This window comes from Dama dama, chromosome 10, assembly GCF_033118175.1.
Source record: "Dama dama isolate Ldn47 chromosome 10, ASM3311817v1, whole genome shotgun sequence".
In the NCBI taxonomy this organism is placed as follows: domain Eukaryota; kingdom Metazoa; phylum Chordata; class Mammalia; order Artiodactyla; family Cervidae; genus Dama; species Dama dama.
The window spans coordinates 7024991-7048912 of NC_083690.1; positions in this window are offsets into that span (position 1 = coordinate 7024991).

The following is a 23922-nucleotide window of genomic DNA, read 5'->3' on the forward strand; positions in this document are numbered from 1 at the left end:
ACCCATTCCAGTCCATTTTAGTTCGCTGATTCCTAAAATGTCGACATTCACTCTTGCCATCTCCTGTTTGACCACTTCCAATTTGCCTTGATTCATGGACCTAACATTCCAGGTTCCTATGCAATATTGCTCTTTACATCATTGGACCTTGCTTCCATCACCAGTCACATCCACAACTGGATGTTGTTTTTGCTTTGGCTCCATAGCTTCATTCTTTCTGGAATTATTTCTCCACTGATCTCCAGTAGCATATTGGGCACCTACTGACCTGGGGAGTTCATCTTTCAGTGTTCTATCTTTTTGTGTTTTCATACTGTTCATGGGATTCTCAACGCTAGAATCCTGAAGTGATTTGCCATTCCCTTCTCCAGTGGACCACGTTTTGTCAGAACTCTCCACCATGACCCGTCTATCTTGGGTGGCCCTACACGGCATGGCTCATAGTTTCACTGAGTTAGACAAGGCTGTGGTCCATGTGGTCAGATTGGTTAGTTTTCTGTGATTGTGGTTTTCAGTCTGTCTGCCCTCTGATGGAGAAGGATGAGAGGCTTATGGAAGCTTCTTGACGGGAGAGACTGACTGAGGGGGAAACTGGGTCTTGTTCTAATAATGGGGGCCATGCTCAGTAAATGCCATCCAACTATCTCATCCTTCTGCCCGCCCAATTTTCCTCCCGCCCTCAATCTCTCCCAGCATTAGGATCTTTTCCAGTGAGTCAGCTCTTCACCTCAGGTGGCCAAAATATTGGAGCTTCAGCTTGGGCTTATCAGTCCTTCCAATGAATATTCAGGTTTAATTTCCTTTAGGATTGACTGGTTTGATCTCCTTGCGGTCCAAGGGGACACTCAAGAGTCTTCTCCAGAACTGTACTTCAGAAGCATCACTTTTTCAGAGCTCAGCCTTCTTTATGGTCCAACTCTCACATCTGTACACGACTAATGGAATCAGTTATAGTTACTGTATATAATATTCTAAATAATTATAGTTGGACTTCTCTGGTGGTCCAGTGGCTAAGACTCTGAGTTCCCACTGCAAGGGGTATGGGTTCCATCCTTGGGACACTAGACCCACGTTGCCACAACTAAGTGTTCACGTTGTTTGCATGCCGCAGTGAAGGCTGAAGATCTCATGTACTGCAGCTAAGATCTGGAGCAGCCAAACCAAATAAATTTAAAAAATAGTTAATAAATAGATATTGTTATTTAAAACCTGGAATATAGTAAGGGCGGGAAGAAAACCAGAGACAGGCATTGTGATGGGATCATGTTTCCATTACCTAGGCTCCTTAGTGACAAGGCACATGCTAGAAAGGGGTTTAATGAGCGTTTAAAGTGTCCTGATTTTCCAAACCAGTGCCAAACTGGGAGGGAAACAGCCCCTGTCTAGAATACTAATAAGCATGGGCTTGTGGGTTGTTTTTTTTTTCTTTTTCCATTTTGCAGGAGTGAAAGATATGTTTTCACTCTTTGTCATTTTAATTAAATCAAGTCTCGGAAAGCATGAAGCGAGAGTCACAGTCTTTTTCAGCAGGAAAACTTCGAAAACAGCACACCAGACTGCAAACTGTTAAAATTCATTCATTAAAAGTTCATGGTCTATTGGGCTTTTTTTCCTTCAAGCATTGCATTATGTACATTTCCTATCTATGGTTATGTGACAGATTGTCTGACAGATTCGTGTACAGTAGAGTTATATAGTCTGCCAGAAAGACCTTGTTTGGAACCTGTGGCCATAAGTGAAGTGGATTTGGAAATGTCATCTTGCAATCTAGTGGAAAATTTAGTAATAATGGCCCTGTCGATCCCTCAAGACCAACAATTATATACCTGTTTGAAGTTAACTATGTAGAAATGAATTATTTGAATTATATGTTATGAAAAATTTGGTAGGCGTTGAACGGACTGCCAGCACCTTCTGAAACCTGGTATTGATGTTTAATCATTTTAATGTGCAGACTACAGTAACCAGCATCTTTGCAAGTTTGTCTGTTGGTACAGAAGTTGGTACAGAAGTGCCTGTTGTTGCACCATGTGTTAATTCTGTTCACAGCTATATGAATATGCACGTGTATTGTGTATCCCTACATGCATGGACAAATCACATATTTATTTACACTTAAAGTTTGCTAATACCAAGTGTTTTAAAAAAAATTAGCATTCCTCATCCAGATATTTAGGCCAGCCTTTACGCTACACAGAAAGACTTCAAGAGTTATGGGAAGGCTTTTATTTTTAGCAGTCAGTAAATGAAACCTTTTATTCATCATTCTGAAAGACGACGGTAAAAGATGAGAACATCTGTTCTTTTTCGTTTCAGGAAGGGAAGAGGCAGCCATCCAACCATCCACTCACACAAGGGTTAGGACTCGTTCAAAAGCCTCACACATTTCGGTCAGCCTCCCATTGGCGGATGGCTTATACCTATGTTATGATAACACATTTTCTCTGACAAGAGTGGGCATCCCCCACCTCTCATTCATGACAAATTTAAGTGTAGTATTTGGAGGAGGATTGTATTCTGGTTGCAGAAACAGTTTCCTTAATTCAATAATTTTTCTCTGAATGATTCGTGTTTTTTTTTTTTAATGCAAGGCATATCTGGTCAGGGTTTCTCATCTGGGGTACTTTTCACATCTTGGTCCTGATGATGTTATGATAGGGTGGGGATGTTCCTGTGGCCTCCTGAGGATTTCGCAGCATCCCTGGACTTCATCTGCCAGTAGCGCTCCAACCAGCCACATGTCACTTGGAGGACAGAGTCACCCTAATTGAGAGCCCCTGCTGTATACTTACAGGGCCATCATTCAGGTTGCTGATTGAAAAAACCCTGGAAGTATATACACCTATACTGGATTCATTCTGCACCCTTTTTTGGTGCCAGCCATCTTCTTCTCCTATTAAGTCTTCCCCAAATGCAAAGCACATGTATAGCCTCTGTTTTGGTACAGATGCTATGCAAAGCATTTCGTTTTGGACTGAGACAAAACAGCCATTTGCTATCATTTTCAATCTGGTAGAGCTTTAATGGGAAGAGAAGACAAAAAGACATACATTTTCATACACTAATTTAAGCAGATGTATGGATGGTTTCCATAAAACTACATTGAAAGAGAAAGTAGAGTTTATCCTTAGGACAGGAAGATGGAAAGTCCTAGCTTTCTGTCGTTACAAGTATACAGTGTATTATACACGTCCAGAATCAGAAGTGCCAACTATCTCACAACTCTTCACTAATGTCATCAGGAAAGAAAAGGATTTTGACAGAGGTGAAGTACAGCATGTAAAATACAATAGATTTATGCGGTGGTTCTCCATTAAAGTCTCAGAATTAAATTATTGTTACATCAGTTCATTCATAGAAAAAAAATAAATGTTCGTTTCTCATGTCTACCCCTCACTGCCTTCTGAGAGGCGTCTGGATGTTTCAAAGCCTTGATGTAACGATTGTGATGTACGTGCCTGCGTGCCAACTCGCTTCAGTCGTGTCCAACTCTTCGTGACACTGGGGACTGTAGCCCGCCAGGCTCCTCTGTCCACGGGATTCTCCAGGCAAGAATACTGGAGTGGGTTGCCGTGTCCTCCTCTGGGGGATCTTCCTGACCCAGGGGATTATTTTGCAGGAGTTGCAGTGCTCATGTTTTGGGGTACAACATTCTGAGTTTCTCTGGAACCAGGCACCTGATTAGGTGTCTCCAGATGCTCTGCGTATACGTTTGTTTTCTGTTGATGGTGGCTGAGAGCTGAGTGGTTGCATTTTTCCTGTAAATAGCTGATTCCTCGCAGTTAGCCGAATCAGAGCATCCATCCCCCCTTTCCGGCACACACAGTGCCCTGTGCCGTGATGGGTGCATGGAGAAAGTAGTGTGAGAAAGAGGAGGCAGTCTGTCTTTTGGTGTCTCAGCTTACCGCTGGGTTACATTTCTAATGTAGCATTCCAGGGTCATTTAAGAGTGGTTTTAGGTTCTTTAAAATTCCAGCACAGGGGAAGAAAAGGCTGTGTGGCGGCCCATAAGTAATTAGGCACGTCGTGTAAGCATCTGATCAGGGTCTTGCTAATGAAGGTGCCTTGACCTCAGTGCCCCCTTGAATCAGTGAGAAAGTGAGTGGGAGAAACGGTATTAAGGGGAGGTTTTGAGAAGGATCTTTTCCCTCCGTTCCTCCAACTACTGTACAAATTAAGGGTGGCGATGCCAGACCAGCAAGGAGTGTGTGCGTGGAGTGGCTTATATGAGTTCCCTCCTGGAATTGCTTTTATGAGATTGCGGGTTGGTGTAACACCAGAAAGCCATATACAAGGATACAGCAAGAGACCTGAATGTCCTCTGTGCTGGTGATGCGGAAATGTGCCGCGAGGATTTATGTTGCAGGCTGTTTGCACACGGACATTGCTACATCATCCAACTGCCTGGGTTCAAATCTTGACTCTACCTGTTACCTGCAGCGTCTCTCCCGACTCATGTAAGCGTCTGTTTTCTGTGATGTGAGGGACGTGACAGTCAGTGTCTGCCTCGTGGCATCAAGGGGCTTCCTGGATACCCCACAGTGTAAGGAGGTGTGGGCTGAGTGCTCAGGAAACAGTGACTGCCATGCTTGTTACTCAGCAAAACTTCCTTTTGCTTCTACATTGAGGAGCAATCTTACAGAATTGAGTCATCGGTTTACTTTCTCAATATAGGCACCTGTAATTATGGAAGAGTTAATCCCCCACCCCACTCTTGATTAGTAGGAAAATCCAAGCAAATGTTTTTGCCTGTGAGCAGAGAGGGAGGGCTTTGTGCTTTGTGAGTCACTAATAACTCAGTTCCTGGTGTCAGTATGTTTGCTACTCCCATTTTCATTTCTTCCCTTTGTGTCACCTGTTAACAAGATACGTGGGGCTTCCTCGGTGACTCACATGGTGAATAATCCACCTGAAATCCCAGAGACCCGGGTTCCATCCCTGGGTTGCGTTGGGAAGATCCCCTGGAGGAGGGCATGGCAACCCACCCCAGTATTCTTGCCTGGAGAATCCCATGGACTGAGGAGCCTGGCGGGCTGGAGTCCATGGGGTCACATAGAGTTGGACATGACTGAAGTGGCTTAGCACGCGTGGACCCAATAAGATAAATAAATCTGTTTTAACTTGTTGTATTGTGTTTATCAACGGGAGGCCATTTAATCCTTCCTGGACCCAAGGAAGCAAGGGGAGGAGGAATAAATGGACCTAGAAATAAATGTAACCCCCAAAATATTGATCTGGTGTCATTCTTTACACCCCCTAAACAATGGGCTCAAATACCCATTCAGATAGTATGGATGAGAAACCTGGGTCCAGTGTAAGGCAGTCAGGAGTGGTGGAAAGTGCTGGAACCAGCTGGATGTTTTCCACTCTCCCGAGGCACTCCCCTGGCTCTGCCTTCCTCACCACTGAGCCTCTCAGTCACCCCATCCTGAAGCTTCATCTCTCAAGTGCACTTCTCCAGATTCAACACAGCTCCTCCTTCACCTAAGATGCATCTGTGCAAACTTGGCTCAAACGCTACCTGTAATTTTTTTTTTTTTCTGAAGCCAAAGAGTATGTTACAAAGTGGCCTAAAACGTGTATCTCACAGAAAGCATTCTATAGATGTGTGATAATGATTATTGATTCTAATGATTATCAACATTATGGATAACTGTGGCTGAGATGGATGTGGAATTGTTATGTTCTGCTTATTGGCATTTCATGCTTTACCTGCGTTGTTCATAGTCAGGTATTGGTATCAGTGGGGATATGAAAACAGGGCTTTAAAAATACATATATATATATATATATATTTATTTTTGGGTGTGCTGGGTGTTTGCTGCTGCACATGGGCTTTCTCTGGCTGCAGTGAGCAGGGGCTACTCTTGGTTGCAGTGCTCGAGTTTCTCACTGCGGTGGCTTCTCTTGTTGCGGAGCTTGAAATTTAGATCGCACGGGCATCAGTAGTTGTGGTACACAGGCTCAGTTGCCCCCCAGCATGTGGGATCTTCCTGGACCAGGGATCAAACACGTGTCCCCTGCATTGACGGACGAAATTCCTGCCCCCCGAGCCACCAGGCAAGTCCAGGCCGTGTGCTTAATGCTTCTGCCACCTCTCGGCCTCTGGGTGTGGCGTGACTCCCCTCGAGGGCGCTGTACGTTTCTACCCGTGGGTCACCTTCACCTGGAAAGATTTCCTGACCCTCCAAACTAGATGGACTTCCTGATCATCTTTCTAGATTTAGCTTTCTGGAATCTCCTGGTTGGGAAACCTTCCCTGCCCACCATTGACAGGGTTAGGTGCCCTGTCCCGTGTTTCTCAGCGCACAGCTCCACAGGCAGGATTATGACGATGGACCTTTGAGCCTTAGGGCTCTTCCCGCCGTTACCTGCTGCTGCCAGCACCATTGTTTGCAGGTTCCAGCTCTTGGAGGGCAGAGAAGACCCTCTGAGAAGCGTCCACCAGGGACCTCAAGATTATTAAATGATGCCAGAGCAAACCTTGGCTACAGGGGTTTAGAGCATTAGCCCCTTCAGGTAGCTTGGTTGAATGTAGATCTTGCTGTTCCATTGTTACTTCTTTCATTCTTATTCCCTCCTCTCCTTCCACGGATCTTTAGGGCACAAAGTGGACAAAATCCTTATCTTTCAAGGATTTTTCTAATCTCTACCTGTGCTGACGGAGGTGGCTGCCATGAGGCCCATGTGGCTGTTTAAATTACATGTAAATGAGTTAGAATGAGATGAAATTGAAAATTCACTGCCTCAGTCAGATAAGCCATATTTCTAGCGCCTACTAGTCACTTGTGACTGGAGGCTACCGTTTTGGACGGCACAGATGGGTAGTACCTGCCCATCACCAAACGTTCTTTTGGACCGTGATGACCGTGGACAAGAGGGACAATAAAAACATATACAAATAAGCATCAGTATTTTGTAAGAATACTGATAATGTACTTCTTTTTATAGCTTTTGGCTGCACTGGGTCTTCCTTGCAGCATACAGGCTTTGTCTAGTTGCGGTGTGCGTGCTAAGTTGTCTCAAGGCATGTGGGATCTTCGTTTCCCCAGCAAGAATCGAACTTGTGTCTCCTGCATTGGAAGGCAGATTCTCAACCACTGGACCACCCGGGAAGTCCCCTGATAACATGCTTCTTAACACCGCCATATGACCTAAAATTTTCATGATTCCAGGGCTTCCCTCATAGCTCAGTTGGTAAAGAATCCGCCTGCAATGCAGGGGACCCTGGTTCGATCCCTGGGTCTGGAAGATCTGCTAGAGAAGGGATAGGCTACCGACTCCAGTATTCTGGCCTGGAGAATCCCATGGACTGTGTAGTCCACGGGGTCGCAAAGAGTTGGACACGACTGAGCAACTTTCATGATTCTGCCTTGGAGATGTTAACACTGTGTACTCGGGAGAGCGTTTGTGTGCGATTCAGGAATGAACTTGAGTGAGGAGGGGTGTAGACCTCCCTGTCTCTTCTTTTCTCTCCCCACCTCACTTTCCCTTTCCTGCCCTCCCCAATGTTGCTTTGTTCTTCTTTACTGATCACTCAAACTCTCTCCTTCCTTACATACCATGTTCTTTTAAAAATATTATTTTTGACCATTCCATGTGGCATATGGTACCTTACTTCCCCGACCAGGGATCAAACCCATGCCCCTTGCAATAGAAGCACAGAGTCTTACCCACTGGACTCCCAGGGAAGTCCCTAAAAATCTTTTTAGAGAAAAAATTATCTTTATCCTTATGGATTCCGAACTCTATGGGAAATGTATGGACTTTAAAAATCTAGTAAGGTGAGTGAAAGTCGCTCAGTTGTGTCTGACTCTTTGCAACCCCATGGACTATACAGTCATTTCTCCAGGCCAAAATACTGGAGCGGGTAGCCTTTCCCTTCTTCAGGGGATCTTTCCAACCCAGGGATCGAATCCTGGTCTCCTGCATTGCAGGCAGATTCTTTACCAGCTGAGCCACAAGGGAAGCCTTAGTACAGTGTAATAGCAAGAATGCAGTGATAGGAGGAGGAAAAAGATGAAATATCTACCCCAAGGAGGGAGGTACCCTTTCTGCTTGGCAGTGATGGGAAAGGCTGCACAGAGCAAGTTTATGGTCAACCTTGACCTTCAGCAAAGCCCCTTGGCCTCCCGGTGAGTGGCAGGCAGGATGTAAACAAGACCTATCTCTAGAGGGCAGGAGTTCTCTGAATGCAATTGTTAATCACTGTGACTCTGCTGTAAACTATTACCATAAAACCATGACACGCTTCTCTTACTCGCCTAGATCAATATTACCGCAAGGCCTTCCTGTCCCAGGTTTATCGTATAGACAGGTAACCTGTATTGCCATAAATACACGATGACTTTTTAATCAAGTGTTAGTGGTCTTCAGCATTTCAGAAAGCATGAAAGGCTGCACTGGGGTGGGGTGGGGGGAGGCAGCGGCTATAGCTGGTTATGGCCATATTTGTTTTACTTTTATGGTTGCCTTTACTCCGTCTCTACTTCAACATGGGTTTGGGATGGCTTACAATAAAAGTACAGATTCAGTAAACCGTAAGATGATTAAGACAAAAGAAAGCATGTACATGTAATAATGAAAGGATGAGGGGAGAATGATAGCAAGAAGAGGGTGCAGGCTAAAAATTATTCAGATCTACTAACAATCTTAGGCTAAAGCTGGACCCTGAAATTGAGTACAGAGCTTGTGTCTTTGTATCTAAGAATTTCGGCAGAGTGGAAAGAAAGAAGGAAGGAAGGCGACAGCTAGGGAGCTGCAAGTCTTGCTGTATTCCTTTCTGCGCTTAGTTGCTCAGGCATGTCTGACTCTTTGCGACCCTTTGTACTGGAGCCCACCAGGATGCTTTGTCCATGGGATTTCTCAGGTAAGAATACTGGAGTGGATTGCCATTTCCTCCTCCAGGGGCTCTTTGCAACCCAGGGATCGAACCTGTGTCTCTTGTAATTCATGTATTGTGGGTATGTTCTTTACCCACTGAGTCACCTGGGAAACCCAATATTCCTTTAACAATAATTTATTTGGCACCTACTTTGTTGCTGGGCTTTTGATAGATGCCAAGGAGTAGGAAGGAAGATAGAAATGTGATTAAGACCGTGTTCCCGCAAGTAGAGGACATGGCATGTCAAAGGGCTGGAGATGAAGGGAATTATGTGTTCTTAGAACAGAAAGTGGATCAGTGTGTGTGTATGTGTGTGTGTGTGCATCCCTGTTTGAGTTTATCGATGATGATGGGAAAAAGCCACAGTCAGTGAACCTAGAGATAAGTGAGGACCAGATAACTTAGGGCTCTGTTAAGGCCAGTTAAGGAGTTTAGCTTTTACTCTCAGGACAATTGGGAACCATTGAAGTGGATCAAATTTTCCATTTAGAAAGATAACTCTCCCTGCAGTGTGGAGAATGGATTGCGGTGGAAGGAGATGGGAGAGGATCATCAGTTAGGGAGCTGTTGCAGGTAAGAAATGATGGAGCCTTTGGGTGAGCATAATGGCTGTGGGAGTGAAGGGAACTGAATTGATCTATGAGATACGAGGCCGGAGATTCAATGTGACTTGTAGATTAATTGTTAATGATGGGTGAACATGTGAAAGGAAGCCATGTGGATGCTCTTGTTTCATTCTGGAATGTTCTAGGCAGATGCAGGTAGCATTTATTGAGATGGCAGAAATAGAAGAGGAATCAATATTAGGTCTAAGGGAGAAGATGGCTAATTAAGTTGTAGGTGCAATGTTTGAAGCCACATCAGTGATGATAAATGTGAAGTAGGCGTTTGGGTGTATGAACCTGACCCTGGGAAGTGACTCTGCTGTATTTGGACGTCTCGATATACAAGTGATGTTTAAGCCATGGGAATTGACAGGGTCATCTAGGTAGAGTCTGGAGTGAAAAGAAAAGAGGACTCAAGACCTCTTTGGATCCAAACATTGAGAAAATTCCCAGAGGAGAAAGGATCCATAAAGAAGTCAAAGTGTTAGTAAACTCCGGTTCAGCTGTGCATTGCTCAAGAATCCAACACTGGAAGTATTGAGTAAAAGGAAAGACAGCTTAATTGAGGAATGCAGCAGTCTTCCAGAGAAGGTGGTCTCGTGCTTTCATTTCTCTGATTAAATTTATTCTTTGGCTAAAGTTTTTCTATAGACAAAAGGCAGATGGAGGACATGGGAAGGGGTCTATCTTGGGAAGGCCCAGAGGGCTCTGCTCCATTAAAAAAGCACCCATTGAAGCAACAGGGAATTGGGGTGTCATGAAAGTGAAAAAAAAAAAAAAGGCCGTGCGTTAAGGAGAATGAGATGTAGCCGGTGTTATGATACCATGGGGTCCCTTGCTGACGGAAGGTGATGGAGTCTGGAAAAACTCATTGTGAAGCAAGTTAAGAACCCAGGACCCATCTCTGGAGTCCTGCACTATTTTCAGGTGACCTTGGATTTATGAAAGTCATCCTGCCATAGCTTTGGTTTGATGTGGAGAGAAATGTGTCTTCAGTGATACATTGTGAATTGCTAACTGCTTCTCTGGAGTCTCAACTGTAACTTTAATCATCTGAGCTCTAGTTCTTTCCCTGGTTCCTGCAGTGCCCCAGGACTCATTAAATCGCTGGGGGTATTCAAAGGGCTACAATTAAGGGCCATTTTATGCGCACAGTCCAAGTTCCGGGAAATGATTGTCTCATTTGAGGCCCCGGAGTAGGGGCTGCTCTCTGCTAGGATGAATGATAATGTGGACCCCAGTGATTTGCTGTCCTTCATCGTTTGATCTGCTTTAATGACCAGAGTGTAATTAGTCAATTGTTGTGTGCAGGTAGGTGTTACAAATGGAGTTGTAAATTCAGCTCCTTAAAAAAAGTGGGTGTAAGAGTCTCCCCTGCAATGCAGATTATAGATGACTCTGGAGCAAAGTGAGGGGAGGCCTGGATGCCCTCTCAGGGGTGAAGTGCATGGCCATGTACATGGGCACGCACAAAGGCAGATGGTTTCCTCTAAACTGAAACCAGAAAACATCCCTTGGTATAATTCCTTAGTGCTGTGTTTTTTTTTTGTTTTTTCTTTCTTTCTTCTTTTTTTTTTTTAAATAGCCAAACACTATTTATCACAGTGTCTTTATCATTGGTTTGATCTTGGAAAATAGATACATGTTAGAAGGATTGAGTGAGAAGATGCATGAAAAAGGCTTGGCATGACACCGGGCATGTACTGAGGGCCAGATACATTAGCCATGATTCTCACAATCGTGGTGAGCTCCACTGGTCAGGGTAATCAAGCATGGACCACTGGTATTTCAGAGTAAGACAAGAATTGGCATATCCACTGTTGACCCACTGTCAATAGTGAGGGACAGGGAGGCCTAGTGTGCTGCAGTCCATGAGGTTGCAAAGAGTCAGACACGACTTAGCCCCTGAACAACAACAATCACCTTCTGAGTTGCCAGACTATCACGACCACATAGCAATGCACATCAAGGCTCCTCAACCACAGAAAAATCCAAGTGCATGTCTTGGAGCACTCATTTGACCTAGAAGAGAGAAATGAAAGAATTGTAAACATGATTTTACATTATAGCCAGCTCAGATGTACTGTGGAGTTGAACGTAAAATGAATATGGATTTGTAAGACAAAACACATATTGCCAAATGCCATTTTGCCCTTGCAAGACCTACTTCTGGCTGTGTCCCCCAGAATTCCTGGGGGTTAAAGTCACTCTCCTCTGTGGATAGCTGAATTGCTCCCCAAGAGGTGGTGATTAGAGGACTGTGGCGATGCTCAACGTCCTCCCCCACCCCATTCCCACGACCAGAAATGATAAATACTCCTTCTTGTGCCTTCCTGAGATTCCACTAGAAATTTTGTGGTTTTGAGATTGGAGTTTAGAAATCATCATGCTTTTTAAATTCAGGATAAACACTTGATTGACAATGTCATTTCAAAAGAGTTTTAATTTTTTTGTCTTCTCCCTCCAACCCCTCAATATTAACTTAGATACATCAAGGATTTTATCAGGTTTCAAAATTAACATAAGCTATTTGAAATGGAGGACATCTGAGAAAGAGAATGATTTTGTGATTGCGAAACTACTGGCCCAAAGTCTTGTCCAAACAATTTTCATTGACAGTCCGTCTCCTTCATCCAATGCTGCTTGTAGCTTTAAGACTTTGACAGTATATTCATCTGTCCAAGCAATGTGTTGAGAATATTCTTAGGATCTGTACATCATAGTCTTGCTGCTTCTTGTCAATGACTGTGGAGTATTCTATAATGTACATTGTGTTCATTTGTAGGGGCTCTCATAGCAAAGTACCACAGACTGAGTGGCTTAAATAACAGAAATTTATTTTCCCATAGTTCTGGAGGCTGACAGTCTGAGATCAAGGTGCCAGGAGCATTGGCCTCCCCTTGACTTCTAGATGGCTGTCTTCTCCCTCAGTCGTCACACGAGCATCCCTCTATGGGTGTCCATGATCTAGTGTCCTCTCCTCATAAGGACACAGTCATATTGGATTAGGGTCCATCCATAGGACCTCCTTTCAATTTGAAGACTCTATCCCCAAATACAGTCACATTCTCAAATAGTATGCGGTTAGGACTGCAACATATGAATGTGGTGGGCACAATTTTGCCTATAACATCTGTCACTGTACTTGAACTGCCTTTCCCATCAATGATCTTTCAGGCTGTTTTTATTTGAGGTTTGGTGTTTTGTCTTGTTTTGTTTTTGGAAAAAAAATAAACAACACTTGTAAATGCAAATTAAAACAACTGTGAAATACCACTGTGTATGTATTAAAATGGCCAAAATCTGGAACACTCACAACCCCAAATGCTGACAAAGATGTGGAGCGAAAGTAAGCTGTCATAATTTGCTGGTAGGAATGCAGAATGGTACACCTACTTTGACAGATAGGGTGGCGCTAGTGGCAAAGCTAGCAGGTGGCGCTAGGGGTAAAGAACCCACCTGCCAATGCAGGAGACATAAGAGATGCAGGTTCAATCCCTGAGCTGGGCAGACCCCCTGGAGGAGGGCATGGTGACCCACTCCAGTCTTCTTGCCTGGAGAATCCCCATGGACAGAGAAGCCTGGTGGGCTATAGTCCATAGTGTCACAAAGAGTTGGACACGACTTAAGCGACTTATCACGCACTCAGTTTGACAGGTAGTTTGGTGGTTTCTTACAAACCAAAACATCTAACCATCTGATCTGCCAGTCCTGGTCCTTGGTATTTACTGAAAAGAGCTGAAAGCTTTCTTCCTCTAAACCTTGCACATGAGTATTTAGAACAGCTTTTATTCATAGTCACCAAACTTGGGAACAGCCAAGATATCCTTCAGAAGGGTGATGGATCAATAAGCAGTGGTACATCCAGATCATGGAATATTATTCAGCATTGAAATAAAATGAGCAGGGCCCTCCCTGGCAGCCCACTGGTTAAGACATCACCTTCCAGGGCAGTGGGGTGCAGGTTCTCTGCTTGGTCAGAGAGTTAAGACCCCACAGGCCTCACAATCAAAAAACCAAACCAAAACAAAAATAATATTGTAAGAAACTCAATAAAGACTTTAAAAATGGTCCACATTAAAAAAAAATCTTAAAAAAGAGAGATAAAATAAGCTATCAAGTCATGAACAGACATGTGAGAAATGAAAATGCATCTTACCAAGTGGAGGAATGTTAGTCTGAAAAGGCTACGCATGATATGATTCCATCGGCATCTGGATAAGGCAAAACTTTGGAGACAATAAAAGGCTAGGGATTGCCAGGGATTAGAGGGGGAATGAGGGATGCATGGGGGAACAGAGCATCTTTAGCACAGTGTAACTACGCCATGTATGATACTGTCATGAAGGATATGTATCATTACACATACATTTGTCCAGATAGAATGTACACCGAAAGTGAACCTCATGTAAACTACAGACTTTGGGTGATAATTATTTGTCTAGGTCCATCAGTGGTTACAAATACCCCACTTTGGAGTAGGTGTTGATGATAGCAAAGGCTAGGCCTGTAGGGGTCAAGGAGTAAATGGGAAATCTCTGTACCTTACTCTCTGCTTTAAACCGAAAACGGCTCTAAAAAAGTAAGTGAAGTCGCTCAGTCTTGTCTGACTCTTTGGGACCCCATGAACTGTAGCCTACCAGGCTCCTCTGTCCATGGGATTTTCCAGGCAAGAGTACTGGAGTGGGTTGCCATTTCCTTCTCTAGAGGATCTTCCCCACCCAGGAAACGAACCCAGGTCTCCCTTGTTATAGACAAATGCTTTACCGTCTGAGCCACTAAGGAACTCCAAAAAAATAAAAGCCACCAGGGAAGTCCAAAAAAGTAAAGTTTAGAATAAAATAAAACCAACTTTTCACTTGTAGTGCACCCATAACATTTGCCTGCTAGATCAAAGAGAAAGATTTTTTTTTTTTTTCGGTAATTTGAAGTTTTATTTTTTCTTTTCTCAAAGTAAGAAATGTCTGTACATAGAAATCTAATAACTTGATTCTGTTTTGACAAAGATATTTATTAGAAGATTATTTTTTCCTAGTGGCAATCTGCAGATTAATTGGGTAATTTTAGATAAATCAAAGAGCTAGGAGGACTGTTCTGTGGGAGCTATCTTGGTGTTCATGTTGGGACAATACTATTATCTAATAAAAGTCTGTATGCAATTATATCAGCTTTGTGGTAATTATAAGGATATTTTAGTTGTTCGGTGCATTTAATTATGGAAGTGCCTATATTAAGTTTCAGTGGGGCAAGCTCCGACTGGATGAATGCCAAGAGACTTGTATATTTAATGTTCCACACGATGCATTTTCCTAGAGGCAGAGAGCAAATGAAAATTGCACAGAAGGGTTCCAAGACTGACTACCTTTCCTCTCCGTTTCCTTTTTAAAAATGTTTTTAATTAGAAGTTCCAGAGACAATTTTGTCCTTTAAAAAAAATCTTTATTTTAGTTCATTTGAAGGAAAAAAGGTTAATACATGCCTTTTGAAACTATTAACGCAACACGGAACTGTGTAAAGTAAAATGAATAGGTGGCCCCCTCCGTCTGCCCCTTCAGTCCTCCGCTGTCCCCCTTGGAGCCGAGGAATTCCCACTTACATGCTGGTTTGTGCTTTTTGTTTTTCTCTCCTTTGTTGACACAAATACACAGGCTCATGTGTGTGTGTGTTTTAAGGATGGACTCATATTCTACATTTTATTGACTAAGTTGACTTTCTCACGTGGTATGATTTCCTCCTTCATAACAGTATTAAAAATGTATCTGATCCTTTGTAATAGCTGCATAATATTTCACAATACATTTCACAATTCATTCACATCACAGTTCCTTCAGCCTTGTCCTCGTTGATAGCATTTAGATTATTTTTGCCTTGGGTTTGTTTTGTCTCTGGGTGAAGTAAGCATTGTGGTGATAAACACTTTTATCTATTTCTTTACTTCTGGTACTTTTTCTTTCTGTTGGATAAGTTCCCAGAAAGGAAATAATTAGTGAAAGTTGCACAGATTTTTAAATTCAACCCAAATATTATCAACTTTTTAACCCCGAACCACTGGAACAATTTTCAGTCTTCCCAACACTGCAAATTAGCTGGGTAACATTGGATATTTGCAAGCTTTTAAAACTTATTGAGTGTCAGCATGGCATGTGGTTATGTTGTTTAATTTACATTTTCCTGACTACTAGTAATAGGAGGTATCGCTCCTCCCGTGCGAATCACTTAGGCACAGTCTTTCCATTTTCAATCAGTTTATCTTTTCTCTTATTAAATTGTAGGGATTCTTGGTACGCCATGTCTGTTTGCCTTCGTCAGGTACACCTGTGTTATAAACACAGCCTGTCAACTGCCTTTTTGACTATCTGCAGGATCTTGTGCCTCATAAAAAGGTAATCTCTGAGTCATCACTTTTATTCTTGACACTGCAGTTCTTCCTCCCCACCTAGCTTTTATAAGAAGAGCCATTTCTATTTTCTTATAATCATTGATATTTTTATGCTTTATCTTTAAATTTTTCAAACTTACCTGGAATTTACTTTCTCCAAATTAAAGATGAGATCTAGCATGCCTTGTTATTCTTGTAAAATGATATTCAATTGACTCAATACCATTTATTTGTTCTGCTCTTTCCACTAACATGTCTGTGTGTGTGTGTGTGTGTGTGTTTTCCATAAGATGTTACAGAAAAACCCAAACACACTTTTTGGCCAATCTAATACATTTGTGTATAGATATACACAGGTCTCACTGGTGGTTCAGTGCCAAAGAATCTGCCTGTAATGTAGGACATGCAGGTTCAATCCCTGGGTGGGGAAGATCCCCTGGAGAAGGAAATGGCAACCCACTCCAGTATTCTTGCCTGGAAAATCCCATGGACAGAGGAACCTGCCTGGCTACCATCCATGGAGTCACGAGAGTTGGACACAACAACTAATCCACTACCACCTCATATATGTGTGTGTGTGTTTACACACACACACATGTCCCATTTCTGAACTTGTAATTTGTTTCATTATAGTTTCCTGTTGTGTGTTAGAGTTTTGCTCATTAAGGCCCTTCAGCCTTGGTGTGACGCTGTGTAATGACATAAGAATGACGAGAATCTCCTGCTTTAAGTTTTGGTCAGGTAACACCTTTTTGAACTGTTGTACTAGTTAGTTTTCTGTTAGATATAAGCAGTAGAAACCCTACCCAAGCTGATCTAAGCAGAAAGGAAGAATATTAACCTTCAGAACTAAAAACTCTAGGAATTGTTCTAGGTCTACTGGATGCAGAAGGTCAGATGGTGTCACCAGGACCAGGTCTCACTCTGTCACTGACCTCTGTCGCCGCCAAATTTAGGTTGGCTCTGCTCTGCCCTTACAGCGAAGATGCTTACTAACTGCCCCAGCTTCCGTCTTTTCTCTGAACAGCCTCAGTCCTCAGTGTGAAACAATGGATGGATGCCCATCACTCAGAGCCATCCTTGCTGTCATGGAATCGTGAGTTCCTGTGGAGCTAGGCTCCCCGGCGTGCCCACGGTGGGCCGGGGTGGGGATGTCGGCTGTGTAGGAACCATCTGGACTGAGGGTTCATCATCCCTGAGAGAAGGACTTTAAGAAAAAATAAATAAATAAAACCTGTTACCAGAAGGAATGGGGATGGCCTCTTGATAATTCAGAACGAGTGATGTTTATTACACCTGATTCAGTGTGACTCAAACCACCACATTATTTCTGGAAATCATTCAGTCCTTCAAGTGGCTGCTTGCTTTCTTGTCACTTTCACCAACCTTTGATCAAATTCTAACCAATGGGGTGAAGGTTACTCCCAACCAAGGGCTTTAATTGCTGCTGCTGAATGTTGGTGTCCAGAGAAATGCAGTTAAAATAGCAGTGAGATACTATTTTTACATCTTAAGTTGGCAAAGATTAACAGGATCACTGGTAGCCAAAATTGGCATGACTATGAGGTAACGAATTCCTCATATACTGATGGTAGGAATGTAATTTGGTATAACCTTTGAATATATATATATCTATGTGTATGTGTGTGTGTATGTTAATCCAACACAGCAGTGCCTCTTATAAATTAATTCTATAGAACACATATTTCAGTTGATTTATTTTTGAAAGTAGCCAGATCACTGCACAAAGCATTATTTATAATGTCAAATTCATATTCCAAATTTAGCATGTATTAGAAGTGGACTGATTATAAAATTGCTGTCTAGCCACGTATTAGCCTGACATTTAAAGGAAGGTCAGTTATCCATTCTAACCACCCCCACCCCAATTTTTCTAATGTAAGGAGACAGCCCTGCAACGTAGAGCTGGCCCTAAAATCCCTGCCATGGTTAGTATTTTACAAAGGTTCCCCCTAGAGTGGGTAGGTCACCTCTCTCGTGTTTTGATTACACCTTCCATATGGATTACAGATCATATTCAAAACATTAATTACTCCGCATCAGCATTAATCACTTCGCTGAATATATTTCACCTTTTCTCCTTCCCGCAATGTTTGTTTAAGCCACGTCCACTGGATAGCGTTGCATTAAAAAGAGGCAGTTCTGTATGGCAGAAGAACTTAGGCTCCAAGACAAAGATTCTGGGATCACTTCTGACAGCATCATTCATTAGCTCTGTTGCCTCCAGGCAAGCCGTATACCTAGTAAGTCCATATGTTGTTTTGTAAGAAGTGTGCAGTAATCATGGTCTGTCGTAGATGGCTTGACTGTCATAAACAGTAAACACTAGTGAGTATATGTAAACCCTGGTTTTACGTATACATTTAGAGTATCTCTAAAACCCCGGTCACATGTACAGTGCTGCTTCTGTGCAATTACCTCTTATGACTACTCTTAGTCCTTTTCCTCTCATTTTTTTACGAGTGAATTTTTACCCAAACAACGCGGTTATCTCATACCTTGTATGTTTGCAGAATGAGGCTCCGTAGGTTAGTTGGGAAAATAAAAAGTGGTGGGGTGAGCTTTCTTGTTGGTTGTTTAGTTTTTTCTTTGACAGGGGAGGGTGAAGGTTTTCCCTCCTGGTATCTTCTATGCATAAATCTTCTTTATTTTGACTATATAGGTGAGCTTATAAGGGTCATCATAACCCAGTGGATTTAATTCTTGGATCCCTTTCATTTTTGTTTCTGTACTGAATGAGTTTGGGGGTTGGACTCAGTCCTTGAGTTCACCGGACTCAATTTCTAAAAGTTTACATGGGAAGTGAAAGGCTAGCCACCTCACTTGTGCTTTTCATGTACCGTTAGACCAGAGCCTTCTCACTCCTGGAAATAAATATATGTCCTTAAGTGATAGTGTTGGCGTGCAGCCATGCGCAGTTCTTTCCATATTGTCTGTGGTTATTTTGTGCTGAGAAGATAGAGCTGGGTAGTTGCAATAGAATCCAGATGGCCCACAAAGCAGAAAATATTTACTATCTAGACCTTCACAAAAAAAAGTTTGCTGATTCCAGATTTAGACTGAAGTTAGAAATAAGTCCTTATTATATAAACAAATACATATATATATCTCAAATTATATATATTTCAAATTTTATACATACTTCAAATTATATATGTATAAATATTTGTGGGTGAATTAGGATATATGTGTGTATGTATATATACTTTAAACTTTCTAGCAAATCCTTAGCTCAACCAGAAAAGGATCTAAAAAAATTCAACACTGTCAGTGGTTATTATCTTGAGACTATCTTAACATCATTGGCTTATTTTTCAAACATCTAAAAATGCCTACTCTACCCTAGTTATTCTGCTTGGTACCTTAACATATGGTATTTAACTTTACAGTCCTCCCAGCAGCCATCTCAATGGGTTGGTATTAAACCTGTTTTTGAGGTGAGGAAGCAGGTGTTTGGGAAGATTTAAATAAACTTGCCAAATTCCTTAGAACTCCCCAGAGCCAGATTTCAAACTTAGTCATGTCTGAATTCAAGCTGGCAGTTGTGGGGTTGTGAGATGACTGGATATGTCATCTCTCTCCTCCTCTCCTGTTCCACTTCCACGGGGGGAATCTCTCAGGGATGGGGATCACGGGGATACACACTGGGCCTAATGCGCACCCAAGAGGCTCAAGTCTGAGTTCCGTCCTTTCGATTACTCGTCTATGGTATTTTTCTCTGGTTTATTGAGAAGTAACTGACAGATGTCACTGTGTAAGTTTGAGGTGTACAGACTGGTGATTTGATTCATATATAGTGTGAAATGATCACTGCAGTGAATTAGATAGCATCCACCTTCTCTTCTGGATAGAATAAAAAGAAAAGAAAGAAAAAAAGGAAACAGCTTTTCCTTGTGATGAGAGTTCTTAGGATTTACTCTCTTGACAGCTTTCCTATGTATCACACAGCAGTGTTGGCTGTAGTTAACAATATGGTGTATGTTACATCCCCAGTACTTAATTTACCGCCTAACTGGAAGTTTGTGTCATTTGACCACGTTCCTCTAACACCCCCTCCCCTACTCTTCCCCTCTGTAAACCTCAAGACTCCTCTCTTTTTCTACGAGAAAATGATTACTCTCTCTCTCTCTCTGTTTTTTAAAATTCAACATATAAGCAAGATCATGCAGTGTTTGTTTTTCTCTGTCTGATTCTTTTCCCTTAGCATAATGCCCTCAAGATTCATCCATGTTGTTACAAGTAGTAGGATTTCCTCGTTATTTACGGCTGAATAATAATCCAGTGTGTGTGTGTGTGTGTGTGTGTGTGTGTGTACATGTGTATGTAAAATAGCTTCTTTATCCTTTCATCCACTGGTGGACACTTGGTCTGTTTTCATGGCTCATACAATAAAGACTCCTCCGGCCAAGCAGGAGGTGTGAGTTTGATCCCTGAATCAGAAGATCCCCTGGAGGAGGAAATGGCAACCTGCTTCAGTATTCTTGCCTGGAAGATCCCATGACGTGGGCAGAGGACCTTGGCAGATGGGACATGACTTCGTGGCAGAGCAGCAACACAGTTGACTTACAGTGTTGTGTTCATTTCAGATGTACAGCAAACTGGATCCGTTTTACACACACATATCACTTTTTTTAGATTCTTTTCCCATCTAGGCCATTACAGAGTGTTGTGTAGAGTCCTGTGTGCTATAGAGTAGGTCCTTGTTAGTTATAGATTTTATATACAGTAGTGTTATCTTACTGCATCTTAAGGAGACCAACACAGTCAAGATTTTCTCTAGGTCCGAAATGGTTTTCCCTCTTTGATTAAGTGACAGATGAGATGGTTTGCTTTTAGAGGTCATGCTCTGTGGAAAAGACATAGCTTTAAGAATGAGACTGGAGCTTTAAGAACAAGGCCGGTGCTGGGTGGGAAGGGCGGCATGTGCTCTGAGGGGAGAGCCCCGAGGGCCGGGGGATGGCCGAGTCCCATCTCCTGTTTCAGGCTCCCTCAGCAGACGTGCACTGCCTTGGGCGCCTGTGGAACGTGAGCAGTCTTCACGGGGGTTTCTCTTTCTTTTGTTTCCTTCAGTTCAGTTCAGTTGCTCAGTCGTGTCCGACTCTGCAGCCCCATGGACTGCAGCATGCCAGGCCTCCCTGTCCATCACCAACTCCTGGAGTTGACTCAAACTCATGTCCATTGAGTCGGTGATGCCATCCAACCATCTCATCCTCTGTCATCCCCTTCTCCTCCTGCCTTCAGTCTTTCCCAGCGTCAGGGTCTTTTCTAATCAGTCAGTTCTTCACATCAGGTGGCCACAAGATTGGAGTTTCAGCTTCAGCATCAGTCCTTTGAATGATCACCCAGGACTGATTTTCTTTGGGATGGACTGCTTGGATCTCCTTGCAGTCCAAGGGACTCTCCAGAGTCTTCTCCAACACCACAGTTCAAAAGCATCAATTCTTTGGTGCTCAGCTTTGTTTATGGTCCAACTCTCACATCCATACATGACTGCTGAAAAAACTATAGCTTTGAATAGAGAGACTTTTGTTGGCAAAGTAATGTCTCTGCTTTTTAATATGCTGTCTAGGCTGGCCATAGTTTATCTTCCAAGGAGCAAACATCTTTTTAATTTCATGGCTTCTACACAAAGTGAGTTTGTTTCTTTACCTTCCCACATTTCAGTTGAATGGAAAACCTTTGAGTGAGGTTCCAGTGTGACTCTTCAGAACCAGAGTTCTGAGCTTCCTGTGGGAAGAATCACACCCGCGTCCCCAAGTGCCCTTTTATCCCAGGCTCCCTGAGTGGGAGTAGGAAACCCTCCACTAGTCCATCAAGATCTAGAGTAGCAGATGAGACCCTCGTAATCCTGGACTGTGTCTCAGGAGGACTCAGCTGTGGGCAGTGAATGACCTCCGTCTTAAGAGTGATAAAAGGTTTCCGGTGTCTACTGAGAGTCTAGACAGCATTGGTTTGGTGGTGGTTTAGTCACTAAGTCGTGTCAGTCTCTTGCAGCCCCATGGACGCTAGCCCACCAGGCTCCACTGTCTGTGGCATTTCCCAGGCAAATACTGGAGTGCGTTGCCATTTCCTTCTCCAGGGGATCTTCCTGACCCAGGGATCGAACCCTTGTCTCCTGCATTGCAGGTGACCTCCTGCATTGCAAGCCGATTCTTCAGCCCAGTTAACCACAGAACACTCCATTTCTTGCTCGTGCTTGGCACGCAGTAGGCCCTGTAGTTAGCAAACACTCATTAAGCATTTACTCGGTGCCTGGCAAACAGACATTTGTTTAGTGAATGCTTTATTATTCTATTATCATTCATTTTAGATATCCCTATGTAGAAACCTGATTTAGACATTGTCTGTTGCTGAAATTCCTGCATCCAGGTAGGGCTGACTGCTTTAGGGAATGTCTCCAGTTGTATGTTCACTGGTTGTAGAAGAGGGAGTTTGTTCAAAAGGTAACATTTGATCCAGATGGTGATAGTAACAGTTTGTCAGTACTTGGATTCAATCACCACAGTTCATCTTACTAGCTGTAAGCTAGTCAAAAATATTAAATGCATGACTGTGTTTTTACAGGGCTTCCCAGGTGGCACAGCAGTAAAGAATCTACCTGCAATGCAGGAGATGTGGGTTCCAGCCCTGGGTTGGGAAGATCCCCTGGAGAAGGGAATGGCAACTGACTCTGGTATTCTTGCTTGGAGAATTCCATGGACAGAGGAGCCTGACGGGCCACAGTCCAAAGGGTCACAAACACGACTGAGCATGTGTGCATGGCCCATGTTGTTATAGGAAAACACAGATAAGGCACAATCCCGTCTTCTGTATATTTATTCAAATGTATTTTAGCTTTTAATTAGCAGCTGTATCCTAGTGTGTTACCTTGGACATTAAAGTGCCGAATATCAGAGTCTATCTATTCTTCCAAGATCGTCTATGTCTATGGCATCATCTCTCTGTGCTCATGGGTTCCAGATGGTCCTCAGACTCTCAAGAGTTTTAGACCTATTCATCCAGGTCCTTCTTGGATGGATCTGTCTGGAGGTTCCACAACCACAGCTAACTTAGCATGGCCAAAATGAGCCTCTTATCTTTCCCAAATCTTTTTGTGATCCTTCTAAACTTAGTCAAGGGTGGCACTGGTCAGTCAATAACTTGTAACAGATCCATGAATTAGTCTTGACTTTTTGGCGTCTTTCAATTCCTTTTTGTAAGTCATCACTACTCATGCATATATTTTCCAGTCATTCAACAAGTTCTGTCAGTTCTATTCATAAAATATTTACCAAATTCTTGCCTTCCATTATATCCTTGTTGCCATGTCTTCATTTGCACAAAACCTCATCATCTTTCTGTCTGAAATAGAGCAAAAGAGTCTCTACTGGCTCTCCCTGCTTCCTGTGGTCCTTTTCCACATGCCAAATGGAATGGCTTTTCTGTTCCACCTTATTATAGAAAAAATGGAGTCTAAACCACTTAGAATTGCAAACAGGCCCTTTGTTATCTGACCTGTGCCTGCTTTTCCAACCTGGACATCCCCTGCCAATCAACTCACACTGTCACACCTCTGCTCCTTTGCTTAAGTTGTTTCCTCTGGTTAAAATGCCTTCCCCCCATGACTATGTTGAACAAACTCCTATGCATCCTTCAAAACCCAATCTAAGCATGTCCTTCTTAGTGAATTCTCTCAAATCTGCTTTCTGCCTTTAGGCAGAGAAAGAATCTTCCTCTACCCAGCAGAGACATAGCACACTTTACTCTGTCTCACTTATTCCAGTAATTATATACTGTTTTACACGATAACATTTGTTTGTATCTGTCTTCCTTAATAGACTTATTTAACTTTGTCTCTCCAGGCCTGACAAAGACTTTACAATTCACGTATAGAATTCAGTGGGCAGTCACGTATGTAATGTTAGAAGAATGAGTCAATCAGTTACATTTTTGATGTTATTCTTAGATACGAAGACATCTTCATGCTTGCAATTGGAAAGAAAAAAAAAATTTTAACTAACCAAACCTCTAGTGTCAGAGAATTCATATTTATT